We start from the raw sequence: 18,721 nt of genomic DNA on the forward strand, positions 1-18,721 counted from the left end.
TGTTCCAAGGTTTGGTGGTTTGATTTGCCTAGATTATATTTGTAGCTATATTATGCAATGTTCTATCACTGTTACTCTATGCTGCATACGTAGTACGGCTTGCTGAAGGTTTTTGCAACATCCTGCGTTACTCTATGCTGTCTGCATTTAGAATAACTCGTCTAATAATACAACGCATGTGATTGTTCATATGGTTGCGCCGCCAAATTGGTTTCATTTAAGACGAGTTCAACCCTTTACAGTATTCCCTAAATATTTTATTTCAATCTCAATGGCACAGAACTTGGAAAGTTGTCTTTCAATTGAATCTAAAAATTAAGAAATCATACTTCATAAACCAAAACTACTCGCCTTTTCTGGGTTGAAACTCTTGAAAGGCTGTTGGTTGTTTGATGAATTATTCGAGGTGGTTCTCTGATAGAGGATGTAGAGTGCGCGAAACACTAAATTTTGTTATGCAACCAAACTAGTCTTAGACCTGGCAAACATCCCATGTCGGGTTGTGTTCATGTTGAATATAAAAGGTTTGGAAACCTTAATACTAACCTGATTTTTATTAATCGTGTTGGAAACTTTCCCAATTTCGTCATCTTGACGAATGGAGCTTGTGCTTGTCCCCTTTACAAATCTCGTTATCTTTATCTGCGTTCAAATTTGCAAAAACCTTTATCCATTAGAACCCATTCTTTCGTTAGATGTTATGAGATATTAAGAAATGACAGAATTAAGCAGTTGTTTCCTTGGTTTCGTTTTGATTATTGCATGGTGTTAGATGAAGTCCTAAATGTTGTGTCCCAAGTCTTGCGGTTGAATTTGCCTAGAACATATTTGTGACGTTACTCTACAAAATTCTGCTTTGCACTGTTCCTCCATATTGAAGGTTTTTGAAAATTTGCAATGTTTTGCTTTGTTACTCCATGTCAGCATTTAGTGATTAATCTGATGGTTGTGCAGCCAAAATGGCTTGTGTCCTTAGTGCGTACATTTAGGACGAGCACAACCATTTTAGTACTCCCTAATTATTGATTGTTGGCAGGTGTACATTTTTATTTCAATCTCATTGACTTCAAACATGAAAAGTTGTTTGTAAATTGAATCTAAAAAGTAATCAATTATATTCATAAACTAAAACTTAAGAGTAAACCGCTCTGAAAGTCCATAAACTTTGCAAAAAGGAGCAGTTTAGTCCCTTCATTTGGATGGAATCCGTTGCTTTTTTGCTTCCGTTACTAACATCCGTTTAAAAGCATTAAAATTAAAGGAAAACTAAAATAAAAGCCACAAAATGAAAAAAAAACGGTTACTTTTACATGTAGACAATTTATTAATAAAGGGAAACTCATTTAAGTTGGCTTTTTTTCTTCTTCTAAAAACTAGTCGTTGGAGCTCTCAAAAAAATAGAGCATTTAACATTTAATGTACACAACAACAATTAAACACTTAAAAAAAATCATTCTTCTCCATCATCATCTTTGTGTTCTATCTCTGTTGCTTCACCATAGCTGACTCTTCTCAAGAAAAAAGGTATTTCTCTGCCATTTTTTGTAAATCCATTTAAGTTAGCTTATTTTAACAATACTTAAACATATTTAGGAATAAGTAATTAAAACAGTAATTTAATTGCAGTATGATGAATAGAGTTATGTCTTTGTTCACCAGTGGTGATAATTCACACACAAAGAGGTGCTATTGTGGACTGTCAGTGTCCATTCAAAAGGCATGGACAAAAGAAAATCGTTGAAGGAGGTTTATTTCATGTCCAGATTATGAAGTTGAACTAAACAGAAGGGGTTGCATATTTTTTAGATGGATTGATGAACAAGAACCCACAACTTGGCAAACAAATGCCATATTAGGGTTAATGCAAGATAAACAAAGCCTTGCTGCTGAAGTTGATAGTTTTGGGATTAAACTTAGTGAAGCTAACCAATATTCATGGAAGAGAGAGTTACATTATGTGATGAGCAAGATGAAAAGACCTGTTAGTGTGAAATGTAAAGTGTGGGTTGTAATCCTAGTGGTTCTGTTTTTTTTATTTGGTTTGTTTTAAGTCAAGTGGATAGGTAAGTAATGTAATGATCTATACTTATGTAATGAAGAATTTAATATCAATAATATCTTACCTCAAGATCTGTTTTCCAATCTTCTAGTTGTTGCAAGATCCTACAATGCTTGGCTTGATATTGTGTGTTGTCCTTGACTTGGTTGAGTATGTGACAATGGAAAATCTTGTGCAGGGAAGGAGTAGATGGTTTGCTCACCCCCATGATCAGAATAGAAAGCTGCAGCTCTTTGTCTCTGTGGTGTGGGGAAATGTTGTGTTATAGGCTACATAAGAAACAAATTAGGAACAAGTTAATTACCGTACATGTAAAGTAACAAAACAAAAATATGTTTAGTGTATTGAATGAATTACAATAGCTATTCTTTGTTACACATTAGGGTAGGTATAAATACCTACACCCCTATTGTGCATTGGTATAGTTGACCGTGGTTGTTGTGCTGTGGGTTGCTCTGGATTATGATGACCCAAATGGTTTTGTGGTTGCTTAGGGGCATTCTTATAACCCCTTTTGTTGTGGCCCGACACACCACATAAGCTGCATCTCATGGCACAACCTGTTCTCTTAAGCTTACCAGATGCAGTCACCTCTCCAGCACCATATATCCTCTTTGTTTTAGGTCTGCCCCTTTTTCACATTTGGAGCCACAACAATGCTATCAGAAGTAGGCCATTCTTGAGGACCATTTAAAGGCTCCAAAAAAATTCATATGCCTTCATGTAGGCCTGTTTGCTGAAATAGGCATTCACATACTGTTTTGGATGGTCTACTTTATTCCATATAGCAACAATTGCATGTTTGTATGGAATTCCACTCACCTGCCCTGCATTGTAACTGCAAGTATATTGATTCATATTTACCACACACTTAAGTTGTGTTGCACCTTCTCTTACTCCATAGCAAAACCCGCCATCCCAGTATGCATTCCAACCCCTAGCCCAAATTTTGTGTTTCTCTAGCTGAATTTGTATCATGAGACAAAGCATTATTATTTTTTCCCAATGAAATCTCTTTTCTTATGCAGCATTTCCATCAAACCCTTTAGCTCTGATATCTTCCGAACATGGTAATAATAGGCTTGTGCCTTGCACTCAATATGTATGCATTAAACACCTCACTCATGTTGTTATCTACACTGTCACAACAAGATAGTGGAGTGTAGAATGCCCTACACCATTTCTTGTTGTTCCTTTTCATTAGATCTTCAGCAGCTTAATTAGAAATACCCCTCATTACTTCAATGTTTTCCTTGAAGTGATTGACTGTGTTATTTTTTTTGCAATAATCCAGAACTGTTTTCTGAACTATAAACCACCACCAAACACTCCCCTAAAGTTACAGTACACATGCCTTGCACACACCCTACTTTCAGCTTGTGGAAACACAGTTGCAACAGATGCAAGTAAACCCTTCTGTTGGTCAGACATGAATGTATACCCTGCTCCTTTACTAGTGCCTAAATCAGTAGCTAGCAGTTATAGAAACCAACTCCATGTGTCCTTGCTCTCAACCTCACAAATAGCCCAAGCCAAAGGGAACATTGAATTATTACCATCCTGAAGGAAATAATGCCATTGCTCCAAGTTTGCATTTAATGCTAAGTCTAATAAATGCGTTTCAGTATTAATTAAACAAGTTAATTATTCAGTGATATCAAGTGATCTGAATGCCTAACTAGAGGCCGCTTCAGTTCAAGTGGAATTAATATAATTAATGGCACAACTTACTCTTGACTGAACCCGTAGGGTCACACGAATAGTACGTTAACGGATCAAGCATTTAGTTGAATATATATATATATATATATATATATATATATATATATATATATATATATATATATATATATATATATATATATATATATATATATATATATATATATATATATATATATATATATATATATATATATATATATATATATATATATATATATATATATATATATATATATATATATATATATATATATATATATATATATATATATATATATATATATATATACTCTAGTTATGGAAATTCGGAAATGACAGATGTTGTTTTCGGTGGGAGCTAAACGAACTGTCAAAAAGCAAAGAAAGAATATTTTCCGGAAATGGAGATATTACCGGAAATGGAAATATGGTTCATAATGGAAATATAAATATTATCGAAGTCGAATATATTGCCGGAAACGGAAATATGGTTCGTATCGGAAATATAAATCGGAAATAGAAATATTGTCGGAATCGAAAATATTACCGGAAACGGAAATATTATCGAAATCGGAAATATTGTCGAAATCGGAAATATTATCGGAATCGGAAATATTATCAGAAACGTTAATATTGTTCGAGTCGGAAATAAATTCCGGGATCGAAAGAACAAATCGGAAGCACGAAACGAGCGACTAACCGTTGCACGAAGCAACGACCCATCGCTCGTGGGCCATGGCACAGCGCGCCAGCCAGCACTGCTGGCCAGCGCCTATGAGCCGAGCACAACACACAAGCCACAAGGCCAGCGCTGCTGGTCAGCGCGCATGGGCCAACAATGTTGTGCCTTGCTCGCGGGCCGACACGCGCATGGCTTGTGCGAGGGCCAACGCTGCTGGGCTTTTCGTGCAGGCCAAGCAAGCTGGTCGACTTGCTTTCTTAGCAAGCAAAGCAACTGGCCAACATATGGTAATTAGGGGTTTTGGTTTTTTGGTATATTTTCCTAAACTTTCCTAAAACCGTGCTAGGATTTTGGCACCTAGGGTTTTTCCTATTTCCTATAAATACATGGCTTATGGTCATAAATTAAAACACATCAATTGAAACACAATTCAATTCTCTTTGCTCATCACATTAAAGTGAGAACCTGAAATTTATAAACCTTATATTATATCCTAGTTGGTACGATCTAAGGCGGATCCGAACGTGCTGTGGACTTTCTACGAAGGAACGCCGTTTGGCGTTCTAACTCGTTCTTGTTCGGTTCAGGAGCAGCTAGGGAAGGCACGCATCACAAAGTGTGTTCACTAAATTATGCTAAATGATTATGTGCATTTAATTTGGATCTTGGCATTTATGGTTTTTCCGCATGACATTAGATTGTTCATAACCTAACAGTGGTATCACGAACCTCTAAAAAATTGCATAATCATTTAAATGAATATGGATTCATCTTATAAATTTGTAAAGAATTAAAGGGGTGAATTAATTTGGTATAATTAATTGCAAATTCATGCGATTATTAATTAATATGTTCGCAGGATTTTCGGCAGTTTTGTCAATAATGCTCGGATTCTTATGTTTTTTATAGTGAATTCCGCATGTAAACGACGTTTCAAAATTTTGACTAAAATCAAAGATTTTGTGCCGAACCCAGATTTTCCAAATTCGAAGCCTAACTATGACTCTTCGGAGGTTTTAGTTTTTCGGGTGCATAGTTATAATTTTAATGATATTAAAAATTACTTTTTGCGAACCTTGTTTAATAATCTTGAGTTAATAAAAGACCTACTGCATAAGATAAACAATTTTAAGTTTTTAAATTCGTTAATTAGCTACCTAATTTGTAATTATAATTAATTTGTTGAATTACGAATAAATTAGATTTTGTTTCGTTTTCCATAATTAATTAGTAATTTAATTGGGATCTTATGTTTAAAAGACCACCTAAAATTTGTTAAAGTTTGAATCTTTAAAATTTTATGAACTATGTTTTAATCCCTAAGGTTTATGTAATCGAAAAAATTGTTTCAATTAATGAATTTTCGATTAATCGCCTAAATATTTATGAAATTAATATGATTTATTAATTTGTCATAAATTCTGAAAAGTTATAATTTTTTGATTTTATAAATGCGTTCACAAAACTTGCACGCACGAAGCAACGGAAAGCCGAGTGTTACCCCTAAGGGGTGTTGCAAAAGTGCGGGCATGCGACGACGAGCAAGGGAGCTTATCGCCCATACAGTACCATAGCAATGAGCAAGGCACAGGCACGCGCATATGGGCTACGACCTGTGCGCATGTATGCTGTGTGCGAGTGAACGAGGAAGGGCGAGGAACGAGGCAAAACAAGCAGCACGGGGCGTCACACTTGTGTAATTGTGTGCGCTGCCTTGCGTGCTTGTTGCCTGTGCGCGCAACAACAAGGTGGGCGCTGGCCTCGGCTAGGCGCACTGCATGTGCATACAAGCACATGGGCGCCAACGAGCGATGCTTCTGCCTCGTGCGATGCTTGCTGCGCTGCGATGCACTGCACGACCAAGGCAAGCCACTCAGCGAGCGATGCCTCGCACCAGCGAGCGTTGGAGCAACCCAGCGAGCGATGGTCTTGTGCCTCACTGCTGCGCTGCGATGCGATGTTGTGCGCACGTATGGGCTAGGCGGGAATGGGCTTCGTGCTCGTTGCCTTGCCTTTGCCCAACGTACGATGTAATTTTCGTTAAGTGACGAATTTAATTAAATTTAATTTCGTGCTTGTAATTTTTTTTCTCGGAATTTAATTTTTTTAGTTTAATTATTATAATTAATTTTATATTAATTATTTAATAAAATTAAAACCTTGAATAAATTATGATTAATTTATTTTAATCAACTAAAATTAATCAAAAGGGATTTAAAATATTAAATATTCGAGCTTTAAATTTTTAATTAAATCTATGGTTTCCCATTAGACTTGGAAATACATTTTTATGTTTAAAAAATTGGTAAAGCATATAATTCTTGGTTTGAGTGGGAGCTTTTATATATTCATGAATGGTTAAACTCTTGATTAGGTTCTTGTTACCTTAGGATTAATAAACTCGATTAGAACTAATAAGGTTGAATAATGTGTAGATTGTTGGAACCTTGATTAGTTGTTGCAAATATTTATGTGATGCATATTTTTCTGCTAACTTGTTAAGTGGGCCATTCATTGATAAATGAATGGGTGAATGGTATATTGCAAATATATTGTTTTGCAGGTTGCGGAAAGTGACTAGTATGACCCAAATAGGATAGAAAATATGGTATGTGTACCATTAAATTTGAATGTAAAATATGGTCAAAAGTACCATGATTTTTATTTAAATATGGTATGCGTACCATCAACTTGTTGTAATTAGTTTAATTATTGCAAAATCCTATTTGGTGAAAATGACGCCTCCCATGGTGAAATTCGAAGAATGGAGTTTCCAATCCATTTTCAAGACGGAGTTTGAAGATTGAAGCTTCAAGATGAAGTCGGGCCATACCAGATCACAAATTTTATCTTATGCATGTTTTAAGATATTTATTGCTTTAAATATGTTTTGATATTATGCATGAGATTATGGCTTGCTTATGTTGCATGATTAAGGATTTTAGTTCACTTAAAATCTAACCAACATAGTAAAAGCCTTAAGTTCCAAAGTTTAAAATTGAGTTAAAAGGTGTCATTCCAAAATAACACTTACTTTCTCACCTTTATGTCAAGTTAGTGATAGGTTTCCGCCAAAGCGAGGTGTCATTTCTTGATTTTACTGGGGTAAGGTACACCATTCAATTGTGAGTACATTTTTAGGTAAAGCGAGGTGTCACTTCTTGATGCTAAAAAGTTGATGTACACAATGAATTGTGAGTACAAGTTGATTTTGGTTAAACTCAACGATATATGCAACGAGTCCTTTTATATCGTGGCAAATGGGATAGGTTTTCCTAATAAGTTCTTAGACGTACCTATCAACCAAGAGTAGGTTATAGACTATTAGCAATGGAATTGCTTACCTAAAATATTTTAGATTAAGACAAGCCAAAGCATGCTTAATTCTTTAATGACTGTGAGGATCTTGGATTCATTTTATTCACACCTGCCGGAACAATAATTTCGAATAAAATGCCAATGACTTGTTTAAATTGCATGATTGCTTTAATTTTCAAGTTATTACTAATGATAAATGTTTAGACTTTGCATGCTTCAATGTATGTTTTAATTATTGTTTATAAATATCTTCCACCGCAATGTTTTAGAAAGGTACCAATAAATTTACTCGATTGGTAGTGAATCCAAGAAACGATTCACGGAAATGAGAGAAAATGAGCAATTTAAAATGTACGTTTCTTATAGAGACTTTTATGGTTGTTTTCGACTAACAAAGTCGAATGTCAAACCAATTGGTGCTTGTGGATTCAAAATACAATGTAGTTTTGAGATCATAAAACATTGAGTTTAACACTCAACTTTACCAATGGTTAACAACTTAATATCTTTGTCCATTTAATTCTCGAATGAGTCTAGTTCCTAGACATTCGAATAGATAGATGCTTAGAACTTTAGAAGCTTCTGGTAAGATCATCTAGTTGAAGCAAAATATTCAACATAAAACGGTAAGACCTTTGTTGGAGTGACATTGGACATGTCTAACAAAGTAAAAAAGTCAAAACTAGAGAACTCAATTCTTAAGACTATGAGAACGGGTACAAGAAATAGGAAAACAAGGAACAAATGAAAGGAACTTACGATTCCGTTTCTACCTAAAAGTTAACGTTGAAAGAAAAGTGACCTAGCAATCAAACTTCCTTGGTATCATATACCGCTTGAGGTTCTTACTTCAGTAATAACTCAAACAATGGAAGCTAGGCTACACTAATGACCTACAAGTGGGAAATGTAGCATGGCAATGCTACATTAATTGTAGGGTCATCTGGTTAGTTTAAAGTCCTTTATAGGCTGGAACTTAATGCCTATTTTGTTCCATAATTGGCATACCTAAATTTCTGTTTCAAACACAGAAATACTTACATTCAAACAAAACAAAAACAATTTTTGTTTGTTTAATTGAATGAAAAATGGTCATTTTAGGTTGTGTGATGTATGCTTGATTAAAAAAAACAATTCTTTAAACAATAAAAATTTTCTAGGTTCAAATCAAACCCTTGATTTGAGTTCCACTAATATTTGGCATTGTTACTTAGACCATATAAACAAGATAACATTCTAAAGCTCCATTTTGATGAACTTTTGAAAGTTGAGTGATTCTAGATAATTGAAGACAAGCTAGTCTTACTTGTTGAAAGTAACAAAAAGAAAGGAACTATTGTTAGAACTCCTAGAAAATAGAGTTTAAAGCTAAAGAAAGATTTTATGACTTTATTATTTCACCTAGATGTGATATAAGTTTGAATCTGTTTGGCTAGTTCAAAGAGTCATAGAAAAGTATAAAATCGTCACTTGGCAAGAAATCATAAAGATCTAGGTTAGATCATGTTGATGATTACTTAGGCCAAGAATGATCATCAATGATTGTGTGTTGTAATTTCACGATCAAACTCCATAAGATATGGTATATCTAAATTGGAATGATCGAAGTCAATTAATACTTGATTCGACCAATGATGAATCATAAACGGTTTCCTAGAATTTCTAAACGAAGCTCAACCACCACCAAACTAAACCAAATTCGTTAGAGCTATTGAAAAGTAATTTAAGAATATCTTTTCAAAAAAATATATCTAAGAGTTCCTAAACTCAGTGGGAGCTTAGTGTTTGTTATTCAACAAACTAAGGCCCAAGTATAGATATATGTTTCATTGTGATTTATTCACATGAGACACAAGGGTATTATTTCTACAACGAATTTTTGAGAACGTAATGTTTGTTTTCTCGAAATAGTGTCCTTTTGGAGATTCGTTTCCAAAATGACAAGTGGGAGAAAATAGACCTCGAAAGTCATCGAGGCGAACAACAAACATAAACGGACGTTCCGAAGACTTTTAGAAGTTCTTCAGAAAATCCGAATACTTATTCTTTTAGGAATTTAGAAATGGATTTAAAGAATAGACATATCTTAGAAGACTTTACAAGTGTTTCAAGGAGAATAGAATATTCAAAGGACTTCCAAGTGGCTATTGATATTCTATTGTTTGATTTTCTATACCCATGTAGGCATAGAGTTCAGGTCGCTAAAGCTATGATATTCTTCTAAGAAACCTACAACTTGCAGTCAAACTATTATCATGAAGATTAATGATTTATGACTTGTAAGAAAGCTATGACGAGACCCAAAATTCCTTAAAATGGTTAGAGGACATATATAGAATCAATGTTTTAAATGGTTAAAGGCCATAAAACAGAATCAATGTTTCGATGACAAAATTGACATTTTGTTGATTTGCAAAATTGGTTTACACCTATTGGTTGCAAATTGGTTTTAAGGATAAAAACCACCAAAACATAGAATTGTGTTGTCACACAAAACTAGATTAGTTGATAAATGTTACAAGTAGATTCACGATGTGAATTGTGTTAAAACCTTATGCATAATCATAAAGTCTATAAATTAAGCAATAATTGCGTATTGGTACATATGTAATTGAATGACAAAACGTATTCCTCAATAAAATGTTGGAAGAAACTATGTACATGAAATGTAATAGGATTTGCGGATCCAAATAATGCTTGAAATGAATGCTAGCTTATGAAATCCAAGTACGGATTTAGGCAAACAACTGGGAATTGGAACTGTATTTTAGTGAAGCTAATAAGTATTTTAGTTTCATAAAATATACATGATTCTTATGGATGAATAAGAATTTTAGTGGGAGTACGTAAAACTCAATCGGTCCTATGTGTATCACACATATCTCACCATTGTAAAATAACATTCGAATGCTAATGACTTAAATTTGAAATTATTTATCAACGATGGACCAAGGCGAAACTTATTACACACTGGGTATTAATATCTATTAACGAAGATCATAGAATATTGTTTTAGATTAAGTAATGGCATTTACTAAATCAAACATGAAAGACTCCATTGGAGATATTCGACCCATATGAATAAATCTAAGTAATGAATGTTTGAACTGTGTATAAGCATTTACTAAGTTAAACATCAAAGAGTCTAGATTAGATTCTTCACCTTTATTATATATTAAAGAATTTAGCTGGATTCAGTATCTATTGGAACTGAATGAGCTAAAGTCACATGAATAAAATTCAACTGGGAATCATTCTGCAAAAGAATTTATCATGTATGATATAATACGAGGATTGCTCTTTAGGCACAAACGAACATGTACCAATCTCTATTGATCTAAGTAAAGATCAACTAGATTGAGATCAAGAAAATCCTGTGGTACTTGAAAAAAAAATAAGGAATAGTTCTTGATTCAAGGAAATGAAGATATGCTAGATATTGATGCTACACGCATAAACACTGGAAAAGGATAAAGCAAGATCCCTTGGGAGTTAAACATTGGCAAGGACGAGCTAAAACACATCGTGTTTGAAATGGCAACATGGATTGAAGACCACGAGTTGTTGCATGGGAAATTAAATATTAATTTCTATGTTCTAAGATACAACTGGAAAGTCTTCCACAACTTCATGGATAAGCAAATCCAAACAAAGCATCACTAGCAACCTATACAGTTGAAGTAAAGTATTTATTGCATAAGAGGCAATGAAATTGAGTTGTTTAAGTTAAAGAGTTCTTCACTGAACTTATGTGAATCACATGTCTGCTGACTAGATGGTTCTTCATTGAAAAATGTGTAGAACCACCATTGAAGCAACAAAGACTAGATCACGAAATAAACATACTCAAAAGATCTTATCATTCTATCTCGAAAGACAATCGATGAAAAGGATATTAAGATTGGCAAAGCATGATAACTAAACCTATGCAAAAAGTGAGAAGCAACACTCACGTTGTAGCATTGGAAATCAAACATAGTTTTGAAATCCATTAAATGTTTTAAAGATGGGTTGGAGGCCCATGGTTATAAAACACTCGGGTTGAACATTTATCATATATGAAATGAATTTTCATATTCCATTTAATCTTGGTTTAGTATTAAATGATGAGTCCTTTAAATTTGACAATATATTCAAGATAGACTGTCAGGACCAGTCATGTGACTAAGAAATGTCTATCAAGTGAACTTGAGTGTCAAAAGTTGAAAATGGTCCCTAGTCAGAAGTTTTCTATAAAGGTGGACGCATAGAAAACGCTAGACAACTAGAGTGCAAGATGACTAGTAGTTATATTTCTTGAACTATGAAGACATGTCAATGTCGCAATCATTTGCATAGATACTTACTTGACAAAACTAGTATCAGACAAGACCTATGAAACTTTACTGTAAGAGATGAAAATCTGTCATAAGTAAATTTCATTATCTTATTAGACACTAATCCTTAATACCTAAGTGATTTGAGCTTACTTGTTTGAGAACTGGTTGCTTTGACGCTGTTAACCATCACACCGTAAAAGGAGACCATAACGGCAGCGCTCGGGTAATCACCTATCAAACGAAGTCTAATCTCAAGATCACAAGATTGAGATTGTCCTCCCATAAATCGGGAAGAGATGCCAAAAGTTGTATAAAGGCCACTCGGAGAGCCAGAAACTGTAAAATGCATGGCCGTGCTCAGATGAATCATAGGCTATGATTATCTGTTTATTTAACCAGTTGAACTCTGACATCGAGGAATACCTCTGAACGTAATAAGGATGACCAGTCTCACCTTATGTTCATGAGCAGGCATCGAGCGACAAAAGAATTAGGAAATGCACACTTGTCCCTAAGGACAAGTGGGAGACTGAAGGAAATAATGCCCTTGGTCCAAGTTTGCATTTAATGCATTTAATGCTAAGTCTAATAAATGCGATTCAGTATTAATTAAACAAGTTAATCATTTAGTGAGATCAAGTGATTTGAATGACTAGCTAGAGGCCGCTTCTGTTCAAGTGGGATAAATATCATTAATGCCACGACTTACTCTTGACTAAACCCGTAGGGTCACACAAATAGTACGTGAAAGGATCAAGTATTTAGTTGAATATTATATTCAATAAATACTCTAATTATGGATATTCGGAAATGACGGATGTTGGTTTCAGTAGGAGCTAAACAAACTGTCAAAAGGCAAAGAAAGAATATTTTCCGGAAAGGAAATATTACCAGAATCGGAAATATGGTTCATAACGGAAATATAAATATTATCGAAGTCGAAGATATTGCCGGAAACGGAAATATGGTTCGTATCGGAAATATTAGTCGAAAATAGAAATATTGCCGGAATCGGAAATACTAATTTAAACGGAAATATTATCGTAATTGGAAATATTGTCGGAATCGAAAATATTAACGGAAACGTAAATATTGTTCGAATAGGAAATAAATCCTGGAATCGGAAAAACGAATCGGAAGCACGAAACGAGCAACAGACCATTGCACGAAGCAACGACCCATCGCTCGTGGGCCATGGCACAACGCGTCAGCCACAATTGTCAGCGCTGCTGGCCAACGCCTATGGGCCGAGCACTGCACGCAAGCCACAAGGCCAGCCCTGCTGGTCAGCGTGCATGGGCCATCAATGATGTGCCTTGCTCGCGTGCGGGCACACGCATGGCTTGTGCGAGGGCCTGCATTGCTGGGCTTTTCGTGCAGGCCAAGCAAGCTGGTCGGCTTGCTTTCTTAGCAAGCAAAGCAACCGACCAGCATACGGTAATTAGGGGTTTTGGTTTTTTGGTATATTTTCCAAAACTTTCCTAAAATTGAAATAGAACCCGATATTGATTATGACTAATTACCGTAAACTTTCATGTTTCAATTTTAGGAAAGTTAGGAAAATATACCAAAAAACCAAAACCCCTAATTACCGTATGCTGGTCGGTTGCTTTGCTTGCTAAGAAAGAAAGCCGACCAGCTTGCTTGGCCTGCACGAAAAGCCAAGCAGCGCTGGTCCTCGCACAAGCCATGCGTATGCCCTTCGTTGATCATCTAAATTCTTTATGTTTATTTTTTTTCTTCATCGCTTTTTTTTTTCTATAATGGTTCAGGATTTTGCTTTTACAAAAACACAAAAAAAATAGTAATGTTATTTTTTCTTCAAAATCTTTTGTATTTTTCATATGATATACTTCTAGTTGTAATTATGGTAATAAAGTAAATCTCATTCAAAGTATGAAAAACTCGTTTTTTTCATTTTAAATTGAAATTGCGCCAAGTTATTGTTTGCAGTTTGGACTAGGTGTTGAGTTTTATTTCTATGAAAATCCAAAATTAAAGTTCAAAAATCCTCCACATATTTTATTATAACATTTTGGCAATTTTTTTAAAAAGGACCTTTTATAACCCAAATTTTGCGAGAAAGGACCTTATATAATTTTTTTTGTGAAATCACACCTTAATGTTAATTTTTTTGCGAGAAAGGACCTTATATATATATATATTTTTTTTTTTTTTTGTGAAATCACACCTTAATGTAATTTTTTTTTTTGCGAAAGACAACCAAAAGGAAATTTCCGGCATTGACTGAGCTTTTTCGACCATTGACTTGCACGTGAGAAGCGCATGTGACTTTATTTTGCTTATCACACCCAATTTTCCTCCAAAATTCTAAGCTTTATAAAACCTAAAGTTGAAAAAAAAATCGAAATAAAATCAAGTTTGAAAATTCAAGACTCGGGAAAATCAATGTCTTTAGCCAACGTAAGCCACACGTGCAAGTCAATGGCCGGAAAAGCTCAGTCAATGACGGAAACTTCGCTTAGGTCCTTTCTCGCAAAAAAAATTAATTTAAGGTGTGTTTTCACAAAAAAAATTATATAAGGTTATTTCTCGCAAAATTTGAGTTATAAAAGGTCCTTTTTGGGAAATTTGCCTAACATTTTTATTATTTCGAGTACTTACCTCTCACCTTTAACCCTCTATAAAGAGCAAATATGAGAAATTAAAAAGCAAATCACAAAATTTTTTGGACCCCCATTTATGAATTTCTGGGTCCGCCCCCTACATGCACATACAGTCATACAGATCGAACAAAAGAGAAAGAAAATAAATTATGGACACTGAAATTTAGATTCTTTTCATCAAATTTTACCCAGAATAAATACTACTCCCTCCGTCCCGGAATACTCGACCCGGTTTGACCGGCACAGAGTTTAAGGGACTTGAATTGACTTATTTAATTTAATAGGTAGTAGTTGATAGTGGGGTATTATTTTAATGTAGTTAGTGGGAAATGTGTGAAGGGGTGGAGTTGGGAGAGAGTAGGGGTTGAATTTTTAATTATTTTTTGTATGGAGTAGGAGGTAGGTGGGTTAATAGGGGTGGAGTGAGAAATAATATAATATTGTTAGAATATTTCCATTTTTAGAAACAGGTCAAGTATTAAGGGACGGCCCGATAAGAAAAACAGGTCAAGTATTCCGGGACGGAGGGAGTACCCAATGAATTAATTTCACAAAAAATAACGACGGGATTTGGATGACTGACAAATCAACAATACACCCCAAAACTCAATTTAACTAAAATTACAAATGTTTTCCTATTGCTTGACCATTCATGAACAATCTCACAAATATATTTGCACCAAAGATCCAAAATTCAGATAAAATTGAAGAAATCGGATTAAACCCAAAACAGTGAATTCATGTTGTGGAAAAAAGGATTTACCTAGAAACTTAGAAATCCGAACTGACGAAGCCCAAATTACTCCTGAGATTCATCAGATTCGCAGAAAATAGATGAGATGCGGATGAGATGCACGATTTGGTGCTCAGTGTAGGCGCATACTCTTGAAGAGGAATCTAGAAAACAATTCAACAAGAGTATTTGACTATTTGTTTTCCAAAGAAAAAGACACGTGGTCAAAAGTTATGGTGTGGCAATATGATAAATAATAACCTAAATAAGGGGCATATTAGGCAAAAATATTAATGCAAAACTAATTTTTATACAAAGATAGATGTTAAAATAATGCCTTGAATCCGTCAAGTCCCTTACTGCAAAGCCCTAACATGGAGATAACTTTACGATATCTATTATTTTGGACTAGGGTTATCTGTATTGGGCCAATTTCTGGGTTTTTCCACATCTATCTAGAGAGTACTATATAAACTCTCTATGTCATAACCTAATTGTGTACTGTAATCTGTACTCCTCAAGATCAATAAAACTTTCCTCCCCTCTGCATGTGGACGTAGCTAACACATTGTTAGTGAACCACGTTAATTGAATCTCCACGTTCTTCATTTACATTTTTAATCTTTCTTTGTTTCCGTAATAACAAACTGGTTTCAGAGCTGGATCTATTTTAGGGTTTGAAATTTCGTTGAGAAAGATGTCTGGTATTAACGTGAAAATCGAGAAATTTACTGTGAGTAATAGTTTCAGTTTATAGCGAATCAATATGCTAGCCTTGTTAAAACAACAAGGGTTGTGGGCGCCGATTTCTAGGAAGGCGACAGATCCAATCACCGATGAGATGGCCGTTTTGGAGGAGAAGACACACTCGACTATTATGTTGTGTCTTGCTGACGATATCATCACCGAGGTCGCGGAGGAGGAAACCGCGCAAGGTCTGTGTGTTAAGCTCGAGGGTCTGTATATGAAAAAGTCCTTAACCAATAAGTTGCTTCTAGATCAACGTCTATTTAGTATGCGAATGTAAGAAGGTATGCCTTTCCGAGACCACTTAGATCAATTAAACACAATTTTATTAGAATTGCGTAATATTGATGTTAAAATTGAAGATGAGGATGCTGCTTTAATTCTGTCAGTTTCTTTACCATTACCGTATGAAAATTTCGTGCAATCGTTTATTGTTGGTAGAGATAATATTTCACTAGAGGAGGTTAGATTGTCCCTCCATACAACAGAGTTGCGCCATAGGGCGACTGGTATAGGTGCAGATAATCAGGCAGCTGGGTTAGTAGCTAGTGGGAGTTACGGACATGGAAATTCGGGGAAGAAGAAATTCAAGAAACTAGTTTCTAAGGGTCCTAAACCTATGATTTCTGTAAATACTGTAAGGAGAAGGGACCCTGGAAAACAGATTGTCCCAAGAAGAAGAGGCAACATGATAAATCGTCAGGTACGGCTACGGTAGATGATACCAATTCTGAAGAGGATATTTCTCTAGTTGCTGATGAGCACACGGATGACAATGATGTGGATCCTTGATCTGGAGCGTCTTACCATATATGTCTGCGTAGGGAGTGGTTTACAACCTATGATCAAGTAGACGGTGGTAATATTTCTATGGCTAATTGTTGTTCCTAAGTTTTGGTTGATGACACACACATATTGCAAACTTCCTGATTATGGTTGCTAAATGACTTTGAACAGGTAAATGCCCAAGTTTCTATTAGGATAGGAACTTGAATAAGCTGGTGAAGTTCCTGATGTACACTTGGAACAGTCACTGGAGTTCCAGAGCTGGAAGTTGTATCTGTTCCAGTTTGAAGTCACAAGAGGAGCAACACAGTTACATATCAAGAGTTCCGAATATCCACAAGAACTATTACAGACTCATAGCCAAGAGTTCCTGTATTAGCAAGAGAGGAACTCATCAATGTTCCTTAGCTGGAACGTCTGAAGCTTCTGAGTTGCAAGTTCCAGACAAAGGGAAGACATAAAGTCTAGGTAGTCTACTGTACTTAGAATTTTATGTAAATATTAATTATGCTAATGGTATATAGAGTACTCAAGGAACTTGTGATTTAATTAGGTCATTTATTTTATTGGAAGCAATTTTTATGGAAAACATTTACATAAATAAAAATAAGTTTTACATATTTAATATAAAATAGATTTACGTTTTATTTTATTTAAGCAAAACTTATTTTCCTAAAAATTCTCCTAAGTTTTTGTAAATAAATAAAATCTGTTTTAAAGATATATTTTAGGGTTTGATTGAGTCAAACCACTAACTGTTTTATGGCTGAACGTGGGAAGTGGTCTTCCCCTTGTTCCTCAAGTCAAGGGACGTGGAGACCAAAGTGCTGACAGTTAGCAGTTGAGGTTTTGAAGGGAACTAACCCTAAGGATAAACACTATAAAAGGGAAATCGTTTTTGGTTTAAGGTACACAAACATTCGGAGAGTTCTTGCTTTCCTAAAAACGTTTTGTCTAAGATTTTCTAAAACAGTTTGTGTCCTAGTTAATTCAAAGTTCCTAAGTTCCTTATATCCACACAAAAGCATTATTAATATCTAGAGTTATCCAAACACGAATTATATTTTGTATTAGTAAGGATAGAGTTATCCTGTTTAGACTTAGAGTTTAAGTCTGAGAGAGAGAAGTTAAGGAGTTGTAATCGAAGTAGATTACTGTGAGGAACACGAGTTTGAGAGGAACTTGTGTTGGAGAGATTATTGTAATCGAGGCATTACCATAATAAAAGAATTCTCTTCTTGATTAGTATCAAGAAGTTTTCACAATTGTTGTTATTGTCTTCTCTATTCTCAGTTCCTTGATTGTTTCTTAAGTTCCGCAAGAAACTTTATCAAAGTTCTAATTACAATTCACCCCCCCCCTCTTGTGCGTGTTCCTACTGGAATAACACTAATAATTCTGTTTGTAAGGCGGTTGGAGTAGGCTCGATTAAAATTTGGACACATGTGGTATATTCTGCAGAAGATGTTAGGAATGTTCCACTTATGATAAAGAATTTGATATCTTCGATTATGTTAGACAATAAGGGTTTTAGCTTTCAAGGTGGAGGTGGAGTTTTACATGTCTGCAAGGGTTCGAATATGGTTCTGAAAGGTGTAAAACGTGGTACCTTGTATTTTCTTCAAGGTTCTACGTTATTAGGTTCTGTTGTTGTTGCATCCTCGGGGATTGATAAGGAAAAAATGAACAAGTTATGGAATATGAGGCTTGGTCACATGGGTGCAAGAGGGATGCAAATTATGTCAA

General features: G+C 35.0%; 1 long non-coding RNA gene across 1 annotated transcript; it reads right to left on the reverse strand.

Annotated features, from left to right (window-relative positions):
- Nucleotides 1–1,245: 1,245 nt before the first annotated feature.
- LOC110800679 (uncharacterized) lies at nucleotides 1,246–15,636 on the reverse strand. The gene is made up of 3 exons (XR_002536714.2): nucleotides 15,473–15,636; nucleotides 2,124–2,328; nucleotides 1,246–1,532 (listed from the first exon to the last, which is right to left on the reverse strand). It is a non-coding gene; the product is annotated as an uncharacterized lncRNA (long non-coding RNA).
- Nucleotides 15,637–18,721: the final 3,085 nt, after the last annotated feature.

The sequence above is a fragment of the Spinacia oleracea genome, chromosome 2, assembly GCF_020520425.1.
Source record: "Spinacia oleracea cultivar Varoflay chromosome 2, BTI_SOV_V1, whole genome shotgun sequence".
In the NCBI taxonomy this organism is placed as follows: domain Eukaryota; kingdom Viridiplantae; phylum Streptophyta; class Magnoliopsida; order Caryophyllales; family Amaranthaceae; genus Spinacia; species Spinacia oleracea.